The following is a 22,266-nucleotide window of genomic DNA, read 5'->3' on the forward strand; positions in this document are numbered from 1 at the left end:
CCAGAACCTGTTCTCTGGATTGTGGTGCTTGATGGAGGTCCAGAGCTTGCTCTGAGCTTGTGCCTCATGTGGCTGCATAGTTCCTGGAATTAACGGAGGCTTCATTTCCTCTCACTGACCCCAGATACAAGCTCCACATATGCCACAATGTCCATACTGGCTCTGCCTCCAGGTTTGCAGTCAGTCCATCTAAGTTGTAGTAAGGAAACTTGGGGAAAATCTGCAAAGCAGCCCTTGAGGTTCTGGGAACAAGCCCTCCTTCCCCATCCAAGTGGCTGCAGCACAGCTGCCCTGTTGTGATGTACCTCTGCTCCCTGGCACGGCTCTTTGGTCAAGAGATGAGCTCCTAGATTAAAGATGAGCCTGGAAGTCCCCTCCATTGGCATTTAGGATTTAGACATGGAAGCCCTGGACCAGTCTGAAAGCTTAAAATTCAGGCGCTTTTGGAGACCATTAATGAAACTGGAGGAACAGAAAAAGCAAGTGGAAGGGATGAAGCTCAAAGAAGCAACAATAGGAGATAAATGAAGTGCCACTTTTCTCCCACTCCTGGCTCCGTAGCTCCCAACAAACATCTCTGCCCTTCGCTCAGCTTGGACGTTCAGTTCCTACTTGGATTCCTTATATTCCTAATATCCTTCAGAGAAACACTTCCTTTTGCTAAAACAAATGTCAGTATGTTTTTCTGTCCCTTGGATTTAAAACTGTACCATATGGGACATCCCTGGTGGTTCCTGTGGGTAAGACCCCCTGCTCCCAATGCAGGGGGCCCGGGTTCGCTCCCTGCTCGGGGAACTAGATCCCACAGGTGTGCCGCAACTAAGACCCAGCACAACCAAAAAAAAAAAAAAAAACACAGCAAGAACAAAAACTGTACCATAATAATGCTTTCGAAAGGACACACCTGATCTATATCTTTCAAGGGTGGCTCATTACCATTGCATAAAAGTCCAAATCCTTTAGCATGGTTATAAGGTCTCTCATGATCCCTCAGGCCTCATCACTGACTTTCTCTTGTTCTCTCCTTCTTCCCATCCACCACCTTTCACCCTCCTCTGCTGCCCTCCAAGCTCCAGCCATACGCTAAGACTCTCATCTCCCATACCACGGCATTCTAGCCGCCTCTTGGCCAGGCTCTTCCCTCTCCATGAAATACTCTCCACCACCCTCTCCCCCAGCAGCTCCCATTTATCCTTCAGATCCCAGCTTAGGCATCATTCCCTCCTGAAACCCTCGTAGGTCCCCTCAAACTGGGTTGGTTACTCCTCCTAAGTTTGCATCATGTCCCTAACCCCATTATAGCTTTTATCCCTTTACAGCAAAATGGCCTATTTATTTGTCTCCCCCAGGTGACTCTAAGTTCCATGAGGGAAGGACAGAGTCTGCCTCACCGTTGCATCCTAATGCCTTGGACATAACCTGGAATACAGTCAGCACTCAAATATTTGTTTGATGAACAAATGAACATACATAGAGAACTGTATCTGTTACTTAAGTGCGAAACACTGAGGCCCAAGTGAGCCATGAATCTTTTCAGAGCACAGTGTCCAATTGGTCTAATTTCTGCTCTGATGAGGTTCTGTACAATTTTCATAACATTTTAAAGAGCTACCACTTCAGATTTCAAAACCAGACAAATACTTCTAACATATGCAACTTTCTCTTATGTTAAATGAAAGCTGAATGCACGTGAATCAATGTAAGGATTATCTGTCATTTTGTGGACATGGGTGGTCCAGACACCCACGAGGAGATAAATAAATGTTTGAGGTGGGGCCTTCAATGATTTTTACACACAATGCCAATTTGGCAAGCTTGACCGGGCCCTACCAGTATGAGGAACCATGATTTTGGTATGATGTTGGGGAATTTGTGGCTTCCATCTGCTGGTTATCTCACAAAATGTGGAGCTGAGAAAAATCACATACTGATTAAATCATAGAATCCCACACTTGGAAGGGACTTCATGAGATGATCTGGGCCCGCCTCCTGAAGGTCAATGCATAAATCATCTTGTGCAGATGGCTGTTTATACTATTTTTAAAGCTCTTTAAGGATGGAGATTACACAGCTTCCCTTGGTAGTCTGATCTTCATGGTCAAGAACTTCCTTTTTTAAAAGCCCAGCTTCTCACTGCGGTTTGGCCCATTTCCTCTTTTTCTCAGCTCTCTGTGAATATGGAGAGTACAAGATCAACCTTTCCTGCTAAGTATCTCGGGCTCACACTCCATACACCCACAATTAATTATTAAGATTTATGCTACCCCCCCAAGCTACACAGTTGCAATTCGTTTAGTTTTCAGAAGACTTACTTTTTTCCCTCTACAATGATTTTTGTAATTAAGATTTTTCTCCTTAGAGCCTATTCTATACCTCACTATATAAAACTGGTAATGGCATTTCTTCTCAAATCCAAATCAGCTGTAGATAAACAGCAAAGTTTTCTTCTTATCTTACCCCAGCATCGTATTTGCTGTTTAAATTACAGCATTTCCTTTTTGTTTCTGGCATAGATTATGGTCCACGATAAATCTCAAGCCTTTTACTGTCAAACTGCTGTTTTTTATATGTCATATCTGTATAATTTGTCTTGGGTTTTGTGGTAGGCTAACGAACGTCCCCGCAAAGATGTCCAAATACTGATCCCCAGAACCTGTGATTATGTTACCTTACGTGGAAAAGGGGACTTTGCAGATGCTATTAAATTAAAGATCTTGAAAGGCAGAGGTTATCCTGGATTATCCAGGTGGACCCAATATAATCACCAGCGTGCTTATAAAAGGGAGATAGGAGGATAAGGCGACTAAAAAGATATGACGGGAGCACAGATTGGAGAGAGACACTTTGAAGACAAAGGAAGAGTCAGGAATGCAGAGGAATGCAGGCAGCCTTTAAGAAGTTGGAAGAAGCGAGGGAACAGAGTTTTCCCTAGAGCCCCTGGAAGGAGTGTGGCCCTGCCAATACCTGGATTTCAGCCTATTGAAACCCATTTTGGGCTTCTGAACTGCAGAAGGGTAAGATAATAAATTCATGTTGCAATGAGCAACTAAGCTTGAGGTAGTTTGTTACAGCAGCAATAAGAAACTAATACAGCTTTATTCATGAAAATATCTGTGCTTGTCTTGAACTTCATGGTTTTACTTAACAGACCACTTTTGGATTCAAAATGGTTATTTAGTATTATGTTCCCATCACCCAAAGCCACAACAAAACTAGTGGGTATTTACTAGACTATTGATAACCTTAACTTCTTATCAACTGTTTTAAAATAATTTATGTAATAGAAGATTCCATTTATTGAAAGGGTTCTATTTGCCAGGGACTACAGCGTGAGCTTGGAATGTGCTGTCTCACTTAATGAGGTAGGAGTTATTATCCTCATTTCATTCACCGATAGAACTGACATTCAAGCCTCAGTATGCCTCATTTTAAAGCCCATCTTCTCTCAACTCCACCACGTTGACCTACCACTGCCTTCTGCTCCATTTCTCTAGCTGGGGTATAAAATTGTTAAGAATGTGAAGCACCATGAAGTTTCAAGGAAGATGTGTTACTCTAAATGTAACCTTCTTGAAAAAAAAAAAGAGAGAGAAAGCTAGTTCCCTAGAAATGTCATGCGTTTGTTCCAGACGTCAGATAGAAATGATTTCAATCATCAAATGAAATGATAATTATTGGAAAAGTGGGAGGGATCCCTCAAAAACATTGGGGGGAAGGCAAGAACTCTCTCTGTCTTGGCAGGGACATGTGATTTCCCTGGGGAAATAGCATTTGTAAAGAGAAAAACTTCAGAACTAGTTTCAAGCAAAGTTATTGTTTAAACTCATATTCTGCCCTATGAAAGTCTCTGAACTCGTGTTGTCCTTCAGTCGTTGTTTTTGGTTACCTACATAATTTGACATGTTAGGCAATGAAGGGTGGTATTTTATCTCTGTGCGCTGTTCCTTCTCTTACTTCTCTCTGTTTGAAGGAGAAGAGAGTGCAATTTCATTTGAATAGCAACCTTCCCCAATTCTGCTTTCCATGTGGTCTGCCCAGGCTGGGAGGGAGGAGATACAAATTTCTTCTCAAGTCATCTCATCTTAACAAACCAACCAACAAATATTCAATCAACAAACAACCACTCCTTAGTTCTACTAACCATCCCTCTCTCTCCTCCTTTTTCCATCTGAACAACTGGTAAGTTTTCTCCATTCTATATAAAACATTATGCAAAGATAGCATCAAATCCCACCCGTCTTCCAACCATACTGTTCCTATGTCCTTCTTATGTATAAACATTACAGCTATTCCTATCCTTTTCCTTTCGGGCAAAACTCGAAAGACCACAGTGGTTAATACTTGGCTGCACCCCTCATTTTCTTGTCTCTTCTTAATCCACTATAATTCTGTTGCTCCATTACTCTTTGGTGGGACAAGTTTCAGTGGGTTCTCACAGGGTAGGAGTGGGTGTAGAATTCAGCTGGATATCTTTTATATGTTCCAACTAAACCCACTGTTTTCTCTCCAGTTTCTAAAACCTGCCCCTCAGCCAGTATGTACTCTTTAGTGAAGGACACTACCTAGATGCCAAACCAGAAATCTAGAATGCAACTCTATTCTGTCTTCTTATATTCATGCCACCTCCTTAAGATTTTGCCTACATCTTCCTTTCTATTCACTATCAGTTCTTCAATTCAAGTCTTCATCATTTTTCAACTGAATTACTGAAATTCTCTTCAACCTGCTGCTTCCCTCTAATCTTTAAAGTTGTTTTATGAGATTCCAGTTCATTCCTGATAAAAGAAGAAAACAGAGGGCATTGCTAATGTGTAGGAAACATAGATATCTGTGTCAAAAGCCAAAGACATCCAGAGCAATAAGATGGCCAAAGGAAGAAAATAAGGAAAGAAATTGAAATTAGACAGAAGATGTGGGCTAAAATGTGAGGGTCACAGTGACTGCTCTAAAATACATGTGAGCTAGTGTGCTCTTAAACACGCCTGTGTCCTGGAATATTATGTCTAATTGGGCATGAGTAGATGAAGTATAGTCTATGTATGCATATATTATGCAGTGAGAGTTGTTAAGGTGATGAGAGGAGCTCAGTTTATAGAAGTGTAATCAGAATCACCAGCCATGGCTACAAAATAATAGATTATTGTTATTATTATTTATTTTTATCATTATTTTGTCTTTATGGGTATTTTATTGAGACGTTAGAACACAATAGCCTTTCCTTCTCATTCTCTTTCCTTATTATCATTTCCTCTATAATTTATTGTGACACTTTTAAGACATTTAAGAAAATATGAAGGCTAATGAACACCAATATACTCACCACCAACCCTAAAATATAAACTTCCAAATTCCATAAAAATTGAAGTACTATGCTCAATCTCTGCTTCTTTCCCTTGACTCTTAACCAGAGGTAACCCACTCTTCTAAAATTAGTATTCTTTCATTCCCACATGTATTCATTTTTAATCCCCAAATTACAATGGCTCTCACTCACCTGATGTAGCATCTCAGCCACACCACCCAATCGCTGAAGATAAAAATTGAAGAGTAATCCTTCATTCATCACTTTTTCTCATCTTGTGGAATGATGCTGTGGGCTCGTACACTGGGGAGTAACAATAGTGCACATTTCTTCCCAAATCCGTGTTCAGTGTGAGATTGGCCATAGTGCGGGTACTCACACCATGAACACTGGCAATAACTACAAATCAAGTGTTTCCTCCTCATTCCCCTCCCACCCCCTAAGAATGGGCCGTTAAACATTTACCAACATGTTACTGTTCATCTCAGAGGTGGCAATTTTGGGTGTGAAGGAGATGCCAGTGAGGGTGGAAGGAATAACAGGGGAACAGGGTCTCTCATGGATGCATCAGGAGGGAAGAACGCTGTAATCTAGGACACTGAGCAGGGAACACAGCAGCCAGAAGTCCCTGACCTTGGGATCTAAGCAGGTCAAGCTAGGGGTGTTTTGAGGAAGCACCTTATTATGGCTAGTATGGTTTCAAATACATTGTTTGGCTTGACATTGAGGTGAATGATGTTTAGTGCTGCCAGGCAGTTGGCAGGAGACTTACGGTTTTGCAAGTGTTTTGATAGACGCATGGTTCTCGGGGCAAGCAGTTAGTTATTTCAGAAAAATAGTATTCTACAGGGTCCTCTAAGCTGACCAATTGGAATCCTAATGTCTAGTGAGATTGACGTGTGTTGACTGAGGTGCTGTCATCTCCAATGGTGACCTCTTGGGCTGGGGTGACATCCTCTGAAGCGCTGGTGTCTTGGGGGTGGTGAAGGCCAACTTGGGGGAAGGTGACTTTTCTGGGTGGGACACATGAAGGAGTGGCTGGCTGCTGTCAAGTTCTAAGTATACTGTTAGGCTAGAGGCCTATCTCAGGATGAAATTACAAGTACAGGATCGACTGCTAGTTGAGCAGATCTCAGTGAGCTCTGTAGGATCCTCAGGGGCTCCTTGCAAAGGAGTGTGTGATGTCTATGAAGGAGCTTTGTGCGGACTCCATCCATGACGCACGTAGCTTCTGGGCATATTGATGGGCTAATTGTAGGAACGTTTTGTGGATGGCAGCTTTAAAATCCAGAGATCGCCCTGTTAAGACTATATAGTAGAACCATTAGGGCACAAACCTGCCAGCCAGATGGGTCTGATTTGATTACACTGGGAGGCCATTCTGCCTGGGATATAATTTGAAGCATGGTATAAGGTGGGAGCAGCTCATTTAAGTATGGCTTCCATCGGAGACATTTAATATAGAAGGAAGTGAGCTCTGAGTCAGAATCCACTCCTGGTGGCACGCTGGCCGAAGCCCTTCCAACAGGGCCTGTCACTCAGCCATCCTCCTGTGCAGTTGTTCACCTGGCTGGTATTCCCACACATGTCCTGGGACAGGATTAGGCCTGCGGGGTCCACTAGCAACTCTATCATCCAGGCTGTACACAATTAAGAGCAATAACCATAATAAAAGAGAGTATTTGCATTGGACCAGCTTGCTGGGGCCTCCTTCAGAGCAAGTAATCTGGATACTGATCAAAGGTAGAGTTGCTTTGGATCAGTAGGTTGTTTCCTCCTCCCCCAAGGTGCTGTAGTGACCTGGATTCCCAGGTTCCTTTATGGATTTCACTTCCTAATGTGACTGGCATCCATTAGGCAGAGGGCCTGTGTTCTTCTCTCTGAGACCCACACAGTTATTCACTAGTGGCTTCTGGAGCTATAATTTCCATCTCTTGTAAACTTTTTGATGAACTTGGTTTAATTAACCAACTTTTATTACCTGAATAGTGAGGCAGAGCCAGTGGCCTGAACTTCATGTCTGGTACTGGGCCATCATCTGGGCCAATGATATCTGTATAATCATGATTTCTAAACAATTTTGTTCCCTTGGTTTCTCTGTTATAAGAGGGTCATATTGCACAATCCACCCTCAGTTGGGTTGCCAGTATGTGGAAGATGGCGAGATTATTGAAAAGTCAAAATGACAAGGGAAGCATTTATCTGTAAGCAGACTTGAATGACCTCCTCTCTGCTATGGAGGGAGTGAGAGTTCCCTGTAAGTACCAGTAGGGAAGTCTTTGGAGAAGACTGTCGGTGATGTGAGGGGTTTGGAGACTTGGAGTCCAGGAGTTAAGGAGTATGAGAGCTTGGGGTAAAAATTTTGTCTATTTGGGTGGTCATTTATTGTTTAAAAGCTTGAGGAACATGTCTTTGTGTAGGCCATTGTCCTTCTCTATAAGTCTGGTCACTTGGGGTCAGTAAGCTAGGTGGAAATTCCATACGATTCCATGTTCTGGATGGATCTTAGCTAGATGTAGGGCCTGGTTGAACAGCTTGGGAAAGTGAAATGATACCTTGATCTGACTCTACAATGTCTGGTGAGCCAAAGTGAATGAGTACCTGCTTAAGAAGGAGATTACACAATGGGAAGCAGCATTTCAGGAGGAAACAGCCATTAGGAGTCTGTCCCCTAATTGTGTCCCCTAATACTATGTTGCTTGTCCAACATATGGACCAGGGAGTTACAGCGACTTTCGAGAAATATTATTTATGTCACACTTTCCTCAGGCAGTAAAGGCGAGTGATGAATCAAGAACAACCTTGTGACAATTTTGGAAGGACTATAACATCTACAAGGCCATAAAAAACCTTGACTTTGCTTGGAGTGAGGTTACGGCAGTCACCATGAATGGGGTTTGGAAGAACCTTTGCCCGCAGCTTGTTCATGATTTTCTTGGATATAGGAAGGTGGATGACGAGTCCAAAGAGGTCTTCAGCAACTTAGTGACCCTCAGCAAGAAGCTGGAGCTAGATCTGCAAGAGGACGACTTCACTGAAATCCTTACTGTGCAAGATGAGGAGCTTACTAATGAAGACCTGGTGGAATTGGAGGCCCAGAGAAGGGACGAAGAGAGAAAAGAGGAAGAAGAAGTAATTGAAGAACTGAAGAGATTCACAATGCAGGAAATGGCGAAGGGATTTTGTTTATTTGATGAGGCACTGTTAGTTCTTGAGGCACAGGACCCAAATGTAGAACAGTACATGAAGGTTGCAGTAGTCGTTCAGAACGCAATCCAGTGCTACCGTGTCATCTATGATGAGAAAAAAAGAGCTACAACCCAGACATCACTGGATCATATTTTCAGGAGGGCAGATAGGATTGAATCCAGCAAGGAACCAGACCCTGTGCCATCAACGTTCAGGCCTGAGTGAAAGTGCAGGGTGCCCTCCATCTCCTATTGCTGAAGACCCTTCAGCTCTACCATCCCCCACCTCCTCTCCCTCCTCCAGTCAGTAACTCTTCTTGCCTGTTCACTCGATGCCAGCCCCTCTATGCCAGCTGCTGTACTGTACTGTAAGATTTAAAATGTTTTCTTTATTTTTTGTTTGTTTATTTTTTATGTATTATTTGGGTGAAAAGCATTATAAACCTATTACAGTACAGTACTATATGGCCGATTGTGTTAGTTGGGTACCTAGGCTAGTTTTGTTGGACTACGAACAAATTGGAGTTACGAACACACTCTCGGAACAGAACTCGTTTGTATGTAGGGGACTTACTGTATCCACAATGGTGGTTTCATACCTACTAGCTCCAGGAGAGGGCGGTGGCCGTCAAATAAAAATCATTTGCCGGGCTTCCCTGGTGGCGCAGTGGTTGAGAGTCCGCCTGCCGATGCAGGGGACACGGGTTCGTGCCCCGGTCCGGGAAGATCCCACATACCGCGGAGTGGCTGGGCCCGTGAGCCATGGCTGCTGAGCCTGCGCGTCTGGAGCCTGTGCTCTGCAACGGGAGAGGCCACAACAGTGAGAGGCCTGCGTACCGCAAAAAAAAAAAAAAAAAAAATCATTTGCCATAGCAGTAGGGTCTATTGACCCAGGGAACACGCCCCCACCTGGGAGCCTCCCAGAGTTTTGTTTGGGAGCAAAGGGAGCAATTATCTGCCACCATTTTGTCTACAGCTGGGGTGAAGAAGATGCTGTGCCTATTTTCCCAGTCAGTCACTACCTGATGTCCTGATGTGATGTGGTCCCATTCTGCTAGTGGGTATGGCATCTCTGGAGGAATAGTTGTTTCCGGGGCTATGTCTGGTACTCTGGGGTGCGGCTCATGTGGGGCCTTGGAACAGGTGTGTAACTTGGATAAAGAGTCTGCAATGCTATTATAATGTGCTTTTGGTGTTTGTTTATGTGTGTGTGTGTGCGCGTGTGCAGAGATACATAAGTGACCACAATCGACATGTGTGAGCTGCCTATCTCCAGATGGAGGCATCCCCCCGAGGCTTTCCTTGAATCATAAAATTACCCTTTTGCCAGTGTCCAGGCCAGGCTGTGACAGGCCTCCCCAAGATGTGCTACTTTGGCATGTGGATTATTTTGAGCTAAAGGCAGTGGAGACCCTATAGGCTCAAGAAAAACTACTGTCCCTTCCTTAACTACCTAGAAGAATTTAGATTGGAGATTTTCCCCAGTAAAACAGTTATTACCAAGAATCTCTCATGTATGTGGGGTTCCTGCATGTATGAAATGAAATTTGATTTTCTCCGATTAATCTAATGTTAATTTAATTTTAGACCAGCCAGAAGAAACTAGAAGAGCAAAGGAAAATTTTTTTCTTCCCCAACAATTACGTTAATACTACTGAAAACAAACCTATCTTTACGAACGGAAACTCATTCTTCTTCTTTTTTAATGGGTATACAGTTCCCTATATCATGGATGTATCTTGATTCATTCAACTAGTATCATATGGGTATTCAGGTTATTTCTGATTTTTTACAATGAATAATCAATATCCACAAACAGTAACTTTGTACGTAAGTAGATTTTTATTTTTTTAAATTTTATTTATTTATTTTTAAAGTAAATTTATTTATTTATTTTTGGCTGTGTTGGGTCTTTGTTGCTGTGCATGGGCTTTCTCTAGCTGCCATGAGCGGGCGCTACTCTTCGTTGCGGTGCGCGGGCTTCTCATTGTTGTGGATTCTCTTATCGCGGAGCACGAGCTCTAGCCGCGCAGGTTTCAGTAGTTGTGGCAAGTGGGCTCAGTAGTTGTGGCTTGTGGGCTCTAGAGCGCAGGCTCAGTAGTTGTGGCACATGGGCTTAGTTGCTCCATGGCATGTGGGATCTTCCCCAGCCAGGGCATGAACCTGTGTCCCTTGCATTGGCAGGCAGATTCTTAACAACTGTGCCACCAGGGAAGCCCTAGATTTTTATTTTTTAGTGTGTATCTTTAGGGTAAATTTCTAGAACTGGGGCTGTTGAGGAAAAGGGCAAACGTCTAAGTAGTTCTGGTATATTGTCAAATACTCCTCCAGAAGGGGTAATGACATTTTGTATGCTCATCTGCAGCGTTTGAAAGGTTCTGTGTACCCACATCCTTGTCAACAGAGTGTATTGCCAAGCTTTTGAGTTAGAACTAATATCTTAATATAGTTTTATTCATATAGATTTTGCATATTTAAATTTATTTATTAAGGCACAATTTATACACAGTGAACTGCATAGATCTTAAGCGTACATTTTGCCAAGGTCTGATAAATGTGCATTTCCATGTAACCCACATCTTAATCAAGAAATAGAACATTTCCGTCATTTTCATTTTCTAGGAAGCTCTCTGGTGTCCATTCTACTCAGAACTCCACACCTCCCTCCCCAGAGGCAGCCATTAAGCTATTCTACCACCATTGCTTAGTCTGTGCTGCTCTTAAGCTTCTTATAATAGAATCAAGTAGTATGTTCTATTTTGTCTTTGGCTACTTTTGTGTAACATATTATTTGTGAGATTAATTGTCTTGTTGCATGTATCATCATAATAATTTGTCCTTTTGATTGCTGTGTAATATTTCATTGTATGAATATACCAGTTTTTCTGTCCATTCTTCTGTTGATGGACATTTGGGTTTCCAATATTTCGGCTATTAGGAAAGTTACTAGAACATCTTTGTTCAAATCATATGCATACAAATACACATTTTTTTAAATGGCTATGCAGTTTGTGCATTTTGTCGAAGTAACTTGATTCCTTCAACCAGTATCCTATGGATAGATGTATGAGTATTTAAGTTATTTATAATAATGTTTCTTTTGGTAATATATATAGGGTACATATGTGTTTAACTTTATAACAAATTGCCAAACAGCTTTCCTGTGTGCTCATCTCATTTTATACTATCATCCAGAATATATGAGACTTCCAGTGCCATATCTTTGCCACCATTTTGGCTGTTGGCTTTTACAAATTTGATATAAATGTGTAATGCATTAATTCCATTTTATATGCAGCATGTGTGGAGATAATGATAATTTTTTTTCTTTTTAGATCTCTTAATATGGTACATTATATTGACAGATTTTCTAATATGGAACCCCCTTGATAATTTTGGAATAAACTACATTTAATCATAGTGTATTAATATTTTTAATATGCTATTGAATTATATTTGCTGGGATTTTTAGGATTTGTGTGTGTGTGTGTGTGGTATGCAGGCCTCTCACTGCCGTGGCCTCTCCCGTTGCGGAGCACAGGCTCCGGACGCACAGGATCAGCGGCCCTGGCTCATGGGCCCAGCCACTCCGTGGCATGTGGGATCTTCCCAGACCAGGACACGAACCCGTGTCCCCTGCATCGGCAGACGGACTCTCAATCACCAGGGAAGCCCGATTTTTAGAATTTTAAAATCAACTTCATAAATGAAATTAGCTCACAATTTTCTGGGTTTTTTTTCTTCTATCTTTATCAAACTTAAGTATCAATGTTACACTCACTTTATAAAAAGAATTAGAACATTGGTCTTCTCCTTTTCTCCCCTTAGCCTCTGAAATAAGTTAGGAAGTATCGTAATTACCAACTTCTTTGAAAGTTTGATAGAAGATCCATGCAAAACCATCTGGACCCGGTGACTTTTTAAAAAAATAAATTTATTTATTTTATTTATTTATTATTTTTGGCTGTGTTGGGTCTGTTGCTGCGTGTGGGCCTTCTCTAGTTGCAGCAATTGGGGGCTACTTTTCATTGCAGCGTGCAGGCTTCTCACTGCGGTGGCTTCTCTTGTTGAGAAGCATGGGCTCTAGGCACACGGCTTCAGTAGTTGCAGCACGTGGGCTCAGTAGTTGTAGCTCATGGGCTCTAGAGTGCAGGCTCAGTAGCTGTGGTGCATGAGCTTAGTTGCTCCGTGTCATGTGGGATCTTCCCAGACCAGGGATTGAACCCGTGTCCCCTGAACTGGCAGGTGGGTTCTTAACCATTGCACCACCAGGGAAGCCCCTAGACCTGGTGACTTTTTATGAGATGATTCTTTGATATTTTTGTCCATTTCTTCTATGGAAATTGTTTTATTTAAGCTTTTTTAATCTCTACTAATGTCAACTTTTAAAATTACATTTTCTTCCAAATTTCATCTCTCTCTTCTAGGTTTTCAAATACATTTTATTCTAATAAATCATAGACATTTTCAATAGTCTCATATTTGTTTTAATTTCATTCACTTCAGTGGTTGTTTTCAAATTCATTTTATTTTATATATTGTTGTTTCTTCTTATTCTGTAATATTTCTTTTATATATTGCTAGATTTGATTCATCAATGTCTTATATAGGATTTTTTTACCAATGTTCAGTCAGATTGATCTATTGTGTTCCTTTTCTGTAAAATCTTTGTCAGATTTTTGTATCAAGGTTATCCTGGTCTCATAAAATGAGGTGGGAAATGTTTATTATCCTTATTTTGAAGAATTTATGTAATATTGGTGGGCTTTTTTTTCCTTAGATGTTTAGAAGAATTCACCTGTTAAGCCATCTGGGCCTGGAGCTCTTTTCTGGAAAAGTTTTTAAAATAACAGATCCAATTTCCATAATAGACAGAGGACTAATAAGATTTTCCTATTATTTGTGTCTATTTAAGTAACATTTTAAAAAAGAATTTGTCCACTTTAACTAATTGTCAAATTTACCAGGCATAGAATTTTATGTACTATATACTTATTATCATGATATTGTCTGTAAGATCTTTAGAGATGTCCCCTTTTATTATAGGTATTGGTCATTTTTCCTCTTTTTGTCCTTGCCTAGTCTTGCTAAGGATTTATTAATTTTATTAATCTACCCAAAGCACTAACTTTTGCCTTTGTTAATTTTTAGTACCAATTTTTAACTATTTCATTATTTTCTTCTAGTTTTTTAAAATTTCCTTTCTTTTACTTTCTGAAATTTGCTGTCCTTTTCCCCCCAGCTTTTAGAGATAAAAGCTTAGGCTATTGATTTCCAAACTTTCTTCTTTCCTAACAAATACATTTAAAGCTATGTTTTATTCTTAAATACAGCTTTAGTTGTATCTTTCATTGTATTTATCTTATTTTCATTATAGTACAGTCCAAAAGTATTTTTTGATTTCCTTTATGATGTCTTTGACTGATGGGTTATTTAGAAGTGATTGCCTAGTTTCAAGCAGTTGTGAATTTTTAAGCTATCTTTTGTTTTTGATTTTTAACTTGATTCCACTATGGTCTGAATGATTCCAGTCTTCAAAATTTATACAATTATTTGTATAATTAAGGTTTTCTTTGTGGCCAACAATGTGGTCAATTTTTGTGACTTTTCCATTCCATTTTGAAGAACATGTATCCTCTTTCATCAGAATTCATAGTTCAATTTAGATCTATAAGATCTACCTTATTGATTATGCTGTTTAGGTATCTGTATCCTAATATTTTTCTTCCCTGACTCTATCTTGAGTTAAGAGAGGAGAGTTTAGATTTCTTTTTACCAGTGTATTTCTGACTATTGCTTCTTGAATCTCATGTAGTTTCTGCTTTATGAAAGTGGTTGATGTGTTATTGGGTGCATAAATATTAACAGCTGTTATAGATCTTCATTAAGATTCAGAACACTCAGCATTTTAAAGTGTCCTTCTTTTCCTTAATATTTTTTTGCAGGAGTTTTAACTTTTGGTGCCAATAGTTCAACCCCTGCTTTCTTTTATATTTATATCTGCCTGGTTCATTCAACATAACTGCTTTATAGTCTTATCCTCATTATTTAATCTTAGTTCTATAATTAAAGATATAAAATGCTTGTATGAGTCTTATCTAAATGTTCTACAGTAATCTTTGTTGGATGTTTTACTTTTATCACATTGGATTCAGAGGGAGTCCAGGGTTTGGCAAACCTGCTTGGACTTAGGCCAATGAAACTTCAAACTACAAAGGTGGCATTCAGTAAAAGGTGGCATTCAGTAAAATGTGGCTTGGGCATCTCAACCCTGACTGTGGCAAAGCACCGCTTGATTCTAATTTCATACACATATTCATTCTCTTATCTTTCCTTACTAATATAATCCTGTTTTGTATGGGCTGCAACATATTCATCTGAAAGACAAAATTCCCTAGCCTTCCTTGTAGCCAGGGTGAGGTCATGCGACACATTTCTGGCCAAAAAAAAAAAAAAAAAAAAAAAAAAAAATCAAAATTCTTCTGGAGATTCCTGGGAATGTTTTGCTTTTTCAAAATTTGTGCATTCTGGGCTTCCCTGGTGGCGCAGTGGCTGAGAGTCCGCCTGCCAATGCAGGGGACGCGGGTTCGTGCCCCAATCTGGGAAGATCCCACATGCCGCGGAGCGGCTGGGCCCGTGAGCCATGGCCGCTGAGCCTGCGCGTCCGGAGCCTGTGCTCTGCGACGGGAGAGGCCACAGCAGTGAGAGGCCCGCGTACTGCCAAAGAAGAAAAAAATAATAATTTGTGCATTCCCTTCCTGATTGTCAGTTCTCCTTTTAGATACTTATTCTCATTTTCCTCCTCTTCTTCTTTCTCTTTATCCTCCTACCCATCCTTTTTTCCTCTGTATCTTCCCTAAAAAATGGACAGGAAACTGGGAGATGGATCAGTCCTTTTTCAAATTTGAGGTGACTGTGAGAGGAAAGCCATTTGCTAATGATGGCAAAGCAGAAGAATAAAGAGCAGGTGTTATTGCTGATATGCTTACTTTTGGACTTCCTGCTTCTGGACTTCTTGTTTTGTAAAAAATATATATCCTCCTATTTAGTTCAGTCTCTGTGATTGGGTTTGTATTACACACAGGTAAACATAATATGTAACTAATATATTCAACTTCATTTCTAGGCTTGCAGTCCCATCCTTAGCTTTATTTCCCACTGTCGTCCCTTAGTTTGCTTTTTAAACCTAAGGGAAGATTAATCTCTGATTTTGACCTTTGGCATTATTTTGGACTTGACTCACATTTGCTGTTTTATGCTTCCCTTTTCCATTCACTCCAGCTAGGTGTCAGTTTCCTTAGCTGCCTACCTCCTCTCCTTTGTATCCCTGGTTCTGAAGGCTGCTGCTTAACTGGAGTGGGCATGGAGGTGTTCTCAAGCTTTTGACTTGGTGTCACAAGAACACATATCTGTTTAGTTTCTAAACCAAACGTCAGTTCCAAATGGAGCCTGTTATGTCACCTGTGATACATTGGTATCAGAATAAAGGCAACAATTTGCATAAAATAAACCATGGTGGACATCGTAGAACAACCTTTTTTTTTTTAAAATAAATTTATTTACTTATTTATTTTTGGCTGCATTGTGTATTTGTTGCGGCATGCAGGCTTTCTCTAGTTGTGGTAAGCGGGGGCTACTCTTCGTTGCGGTGAGCGGGCTTCTCATTGCGGTGGCTTCTCTTGTTGTGGAGCACGGGCTCTAGGCATGCGAGCTTCAGTAGTTGCAGCATGTGGGCTCAGTAGTTGTGGCTCGTGGGCTCTAGAGCACAGGCTCAGTAGTTGTGGTGCACGGGTTTAGTTGCTCCGCGGCATGTGGGATCTTCCTGGATCAGGGATCCAACCCGTGTCCCCTTCACTGGCAGGCAGATTCTTAACCACTGCGTCAGCAGGGAAGTCCCATAGAATAGCCTTGAGCTTGTTAGCTCAGAACTGTGAAAAATGCAGTACATTGATCTTATCAGTTGAATGCCTTAACAATCCACAAAGCCATCCCCTACCTAAAACATCAAGCGAATATACGAACAACAACCCTACTCAGAAAGAACTTGTGCAACCTATGAGCCTTCCCCTTTCAGATGCTTTGGAGGAAAACGTGTTAGTTTTGGTTCTGGAGAAGCTGAGTGACATAATCTTGATACATACAAAGGTAACTTCTGCCCTGAGTAGCTCCATAATAATGATCTTAAGATGTATACTTCAGGATCCTATTATTACTGAGAACTCATTGTAAGACAAATACAGAGTTATAAACAAAGACTTCTGAAAGATATGGTGGTGATTAGGCACTTTTAATCTAATTTTTTCTCACAAGGAATTTAGGCCCAGGCAGCTTAAATTACCTGCTCAGGCTCCCACAGCTGGCACTAAACCTACTTAGATAATGCTAATCTTAAATTTTCTATCCAGATCAGGAAAAGCTTGTCATTATGTAAATGGGTGAGAGGATTATTACAGATATTACTCCTTTTGGTCAAAGTATATAAGTAATTTATAAACTTTGGAAACTTATTGGTGAGTAATTGAGAAATTCTGGCTTACAGGCACTTTAGAGATAGAGAAAGAGGATCCAACTCAAATTGATGTCGGCATCATTTTGGCATAATATATTCCTCCTTCCTGTCCCCTTTTTTACAACCAAAAACCAGCATCCATTTATGAACAAAAGTATGTCTATAGAGTTGTGGGATCAAGCACCATATGTCAAGGGACCTGGAAGGAGTCTCTCCCAACTGTGCATCTGTCAAAAGGAAGACAGACCTTTGTGCAGTCTGCGAACCAGCAGGAGCTGGTGAACCTGCCCCAACAGCCCTTGGCGGCAGTTGAGGAAAACCTGGAGAGTGCTCACTTGGGCAGCCATCCAAGATAAGAGAGAATTCATAGAGGTCTAGCCTTCCTGAGGGGCTATTCCAACACTCCACTGGAGCAAAAACAAAAAACAAAACCAAATTTGGATACTTTGGAGAGGGTGAGAGGAACCACCCAGCTCTGTCCCTCCCCCAAGGTGACACAGCGCAGGGCTGAACTAACTGGTGACAACCTCTCTTGGGGGAGAAAAGGTGAGTGGTGAACAAGGCCAGGCTACCCCAGCTGTATGGGAAGCTACTGGAGAAACCCATTTCTCTCCAGCTATACCCACAGTACTGAAGCAAGGACAGCCATGACTGGAGGATGAGAGGACATGAGGAGAGAGGCAGATAAGAATATCAAAGGGCATTAGAGAATCCTGCTGACTGCTTTCAGGACTCCACAGGAAGCCCACCTGCGAGAATCCCCCCCATCAGAACTGCAGGCATCCTCAATGCCCCAATTAGTAAACACACACCTCGCCCCACTCTTCTGCTGGCTCCTTGTGTGGGCTCCCAAGTGTGGCAAATGGAGTGTGCTCAGAAAATCAGACCGAAGTCTGTGGGCAAGGAAGAAATCACAAACTTGAGCTGTGGCACTACTTTTTGGAAAAAAGAGATAGATTTCCAGCAGCTCACCTGGTGAGTAGTAAGAACCAGAGAAGGCATAAAAACTTAAGAATTCTGCCACAAAGGGAGGCAAGAAGTGTGGAGTTGGTGTATCCATAGAAGGTCAGAGAAACCCCAGATATAATAGGACAAAGGATCAATGTATCTAACCTGACGGGAACTAGTAAAGATTTGTGGGTGATTCTGTTACTTCAAATGTGAAATCATCAATGCAGAACTCCAAAAACATGAAGAATCAAGGAAATTTGTCATCATCAAAACAAAACAATAATCTCCAATTACCAAACTCAAAGACATGGAATTTTGCAATTTACTCGATAAAGAATTCAAAATAGCTCAATGAGCTACAATAAAACACAGTAAGACAATTTAACAAAATCAGGAAAACAATACATGAACAAAATGAGAAATTTAACAGAGATAGAAATCATAAAAAAGAACCAAACAGAAATTCTGGAGCTGAAGAATCTAATGAATGAAATGGAAAATGCAATAGAAAGCATCTATAGCAGAGTAGCTACCATAATTTGTTAACAAACACATAATATAAAAAGACATAGCTTGTGATATAAAAAATATAAAAGTCGGGGAGTAGAAGTGTAGAGTTTTCATATGTGATTGAAGTTAAGTGGCTATCATATTAAAATGAACTTTTTCCATAAGACATTTTATGTAAGCTTCCTGGCAACCAGAAAACTAAAACCTAGAGTAGATTTACGAAAGATAAAGAAAAGGGAATCAGAGTGGAAAATCAAGAAAAGCAGTCAGAACAGAAAAAGAGACTGAGTCTTGCTTAATCCAGAATGACTACTCTGATCTTTGCTATTAAGGAAAATGGAGAACCAGGCATCCGTGTGGCTTCTAAGGAGAGACTGAAGCTGGGGTCTAGGACTTCAGTCAAAGTCTTAGATGGGAGATCTTGGGTTTCAGCATCACATGTTTGCAAAATGTTTGATTTTCCAACAGCCTTACCTAAAGCCACCAGAAAGTCTTTAGGAACTGTCAGCAGAGCTACAAAAAAAGTCAGTAAAGACTAATAGATGCCTCAGAGACAAACTTCTCTGCCAAAAAGATGACCAAAAGCATTGTTAAAGAAAAAGCTCTGTTCCTGCCTCAAATGATACCTATCCAGAAATAGAGACACATTTTCCCTTCAATCCTCTAGATTTTGAGGGTTTTGACCTGCCTTAAAAGCACCAAATTGGACACCTCCCCTTGAATGGAGTGTCTCTCATGATTCTCAGTGAGGAGAGGAAACTTGAAAAGTTGTTATACCTTGGCTCCTCTTCACCTTTGAAGATTCCCTCTTCATCAAGGGGAATTTAATCTGTTGCAGTTTCTTTCAAGCAATTTGTCAACTCTGGATGTTGAATTGCCACCTGTTTGCTCTGACTTAGATATTTAAATTTCTTATCGCTTTATACTTTGTGTGTGCTTTTGTATTAATAAGCAATTTTTTTGTGTAACAAGAAGAAAATGGAAAATCACTAATTTAAAATGGTAAGCAGATACAGAGGAAAAAAGAAACAACGGAACTACAAAACACCTAAAAAGCAACTAATAAATGACATTAATAAGGCCTAACATATCAATAATTACTCTAAATGTAAATGGAATAAATTCACCAACCAAAAGTCACAGAGTGTATAAAGGGATAAAAAAACAAGACCTAACCATATGCTGCCTATAGGAGGCTCACTTCAGCTTTAAGGATATACATAGGCTCAAAATGAAAGGATGGAAAAAGATAATCCTTGCAATTGGAAACCAAAATAAAGTGGGGGTGGCTATACTTATAATAGACTTTAAGCCAATACAGTAACAAGAGAAAAAGAAGGTCATTATATAATAATTAAGGGGTCAATTTATCAAAAAGATATAACAATCATAAAAATATAGATACTTAACAATGGAGCAGCTGACTATATTAAGCAAATACTAACATATCTGAAGGGAGAAATAGACAACAATATCATGATAGCAGGGGACTTCAATATCCTACTTTCAGCAATGGATAGATCATCTAGACAGAAAATCAAGAAGGAAATGTTAGACTTGAACTATATATTAGACTAAAAGGATCTAACAGATATTTATAGAACATTCCATCCAACAGCAGCAAAATACACATTCTTCTCAAGTGCACATACAACCTTCTCAAGGATAGGTCATATGACAGGTAACAGAATAAGTCTTAGTAGATTTAAGAAGATTGAAATCATACCAACTATCTTTTCTGATAACAATTATATGAAACTAGAAATCAACAACAAGAGGAAAGCTGGAATGTTTATGAGCATGTGGAAACTAAACAACACACTCTTGAACAAACAATGGTTATAAGGACCTAGTGGGTGGGGAAGTTGTTATTAAAGGTTACACCTTTGCAACTAGAAGATGAGTGAGTTCTGGAGATCTAATGGGCAGTATAGTGATTATAGTCAATAATACAGTATTACATACTTCAAAATTGCTAGGAGACTAGATCTTAAATGTTCTCACTACAGAAAAGAAATAATTGTGTGACCTGACAGAGGAGTTAGCTAAAGCTCTGGTGGTAATCATATGGCAATATATAAATGTAAATTGACATGTTCACCATAAACAAACACAATGTTATGTCTTTATCATATCTCAATAATAAAAGAGAAAAAGAGAGTTGGCAATGCTGTCTGTATACAAAAAAGAAATGTCTCTGGCATGGCAATGAGCATCAGACTGGCCCAAGATATGGACACTGCAGGACAGGGAGATAAGAGTACAGGGTATGATAGACAAATTTAAATGTCTGCAGGTGCCAGACAAGTAAGATGCATAAATAAAGTGGACTGGGGAAAGTGGCTACCTGTGTACATTATCTGGTTGTGAATGTATAACATGCACAGGTGTGTGTGTGTGTGTGTGTGTGTAGGGGGCACAATAGTGAGCTGAAAAGCATGTGACCATTCAGAAGAAGGCAGCTGGCTCTCAGCTTCAGAAGAGATTTGTTTTGTGAGTCTAATATTTCCTGAGGACCTAATTTTTCAAGAAATCAACATTTTAATGTAAAATACCTTGATTTTTCAATGTTGGCCAAAAACGTTAAAGCACTGTGTAACAACTTAAAACGTGAAACCACGGCTGGGCATCGAATTGGCTTATGGGCTACCAGCTTAGGAAGCAGGGGTATTTGGAAGGAGTAGGAGCACAAAGAAGAGAGAAAACAGACCATGGTGAAGAAGCTTGAAATTTTTATTCAGTCTATCTTTTATATATTGAAAGCTGAGCATTTTTATGACAAAAGTTTTAAGAAGAAAGTTCAGTTTCACAACTGTGGCTACCAGCCCTTCCCTTATCCTATTATTATAACGCAGATATGTTGTGATTCGAGTAATTTATATATACAAACTATATCATAGAACAACAATTTCATTGCTAAGTGTAAGCAGGTTAGGGTACTTCATCCAAAATAAGAAAAAAATAAGAGAATTCTGCATTTTTTTTATTTTAAAGCTGACATGTTAGCACTATTTTGACAATGGTTTATTTACTCATGATCTTTTGGTTACACAATATTAAAAGGAAATTTATTTATTGGCATGCAAAGCAATATGGCTTTAGAATACACCTCTTAAATTTACAGAACTTAAAATTTCAAACATCCCACATGGCTGGCAGGTGATATTGTGAAGATGAACTTGAGTAATGACACACTTACTTCCTGGAGATTTAAAAAAAAGAGAAAATGACTTAACATAGTATAATACACAGATGATATAGTTAACTTATCCAGGAAATATTTCAATGATTTATTTTGATCAAAGTTATTTATGTCTTTTCATCTTATATATCCCTTTGTCTTTTGGAGTTTTCAAATATTTACATTTGAAGATGGCTTACCCTAAAGTGTCCCTATCAAGATATATAAAATGTATGAATAATTACAAAAAAGGCAATTACAACCTACCAAGATAAGTGGTTACTTTTGGCATTTAAATTTTTACTGCTATGCTTATTACATTAAGTATTTAATACCATATATACTGGCATTTTACTTTGTGCTAAAATTTCAACATACACAGCAATTTGCAATGTGTTCTGAATGCCTTGTCCCTTATTGACACTCAGGAAATGTGTTTGGAATAAATGAGTGAATGGATAAAATTGCAATGACAGAAAACAAATATAATAATGTACTCTTGAATGATTATAATTTTGATTATATATCAAGAGAGTAAAGACTCTCTCCCCACATAGGAACAACCTGTAGCAGTATGATAATATTTATGAAAGTGTTGACGGTTTTCAGAATAAACTAAAATAAA

The 22,266-nt window shown here is 39.9% G+C and overlaps 1 pseudogene across 1 annotated transcript; it reads left to right on the forward strand.

Annotated features, from left to right (window-relative positions):
- Window positions 1-18,765: 18,765 nt before the first annotated feature.
- Window positions 18,766-19,367, forward strand: LOC309963185 (securin-like; annotated as a pseudogene). The gene has a single exon. The product of its transcript is annotated as a securin-like (transcript).
- Window positions 19,368-22,266: the final 2,899 nt, after the last annotated feature.

The sequence above is a fragment of the Leucopleurus acutus genome (assembly GCF_964270905.1).
Source record: "Leucopleurus acutus genome assembly, chromosome: 6".
NCBI lineage: Eukaryota > Metazoa > Chordata > Mammalia > Artiodactyla > Delphinidae > Leucopleurus > Leucopleurus acutus.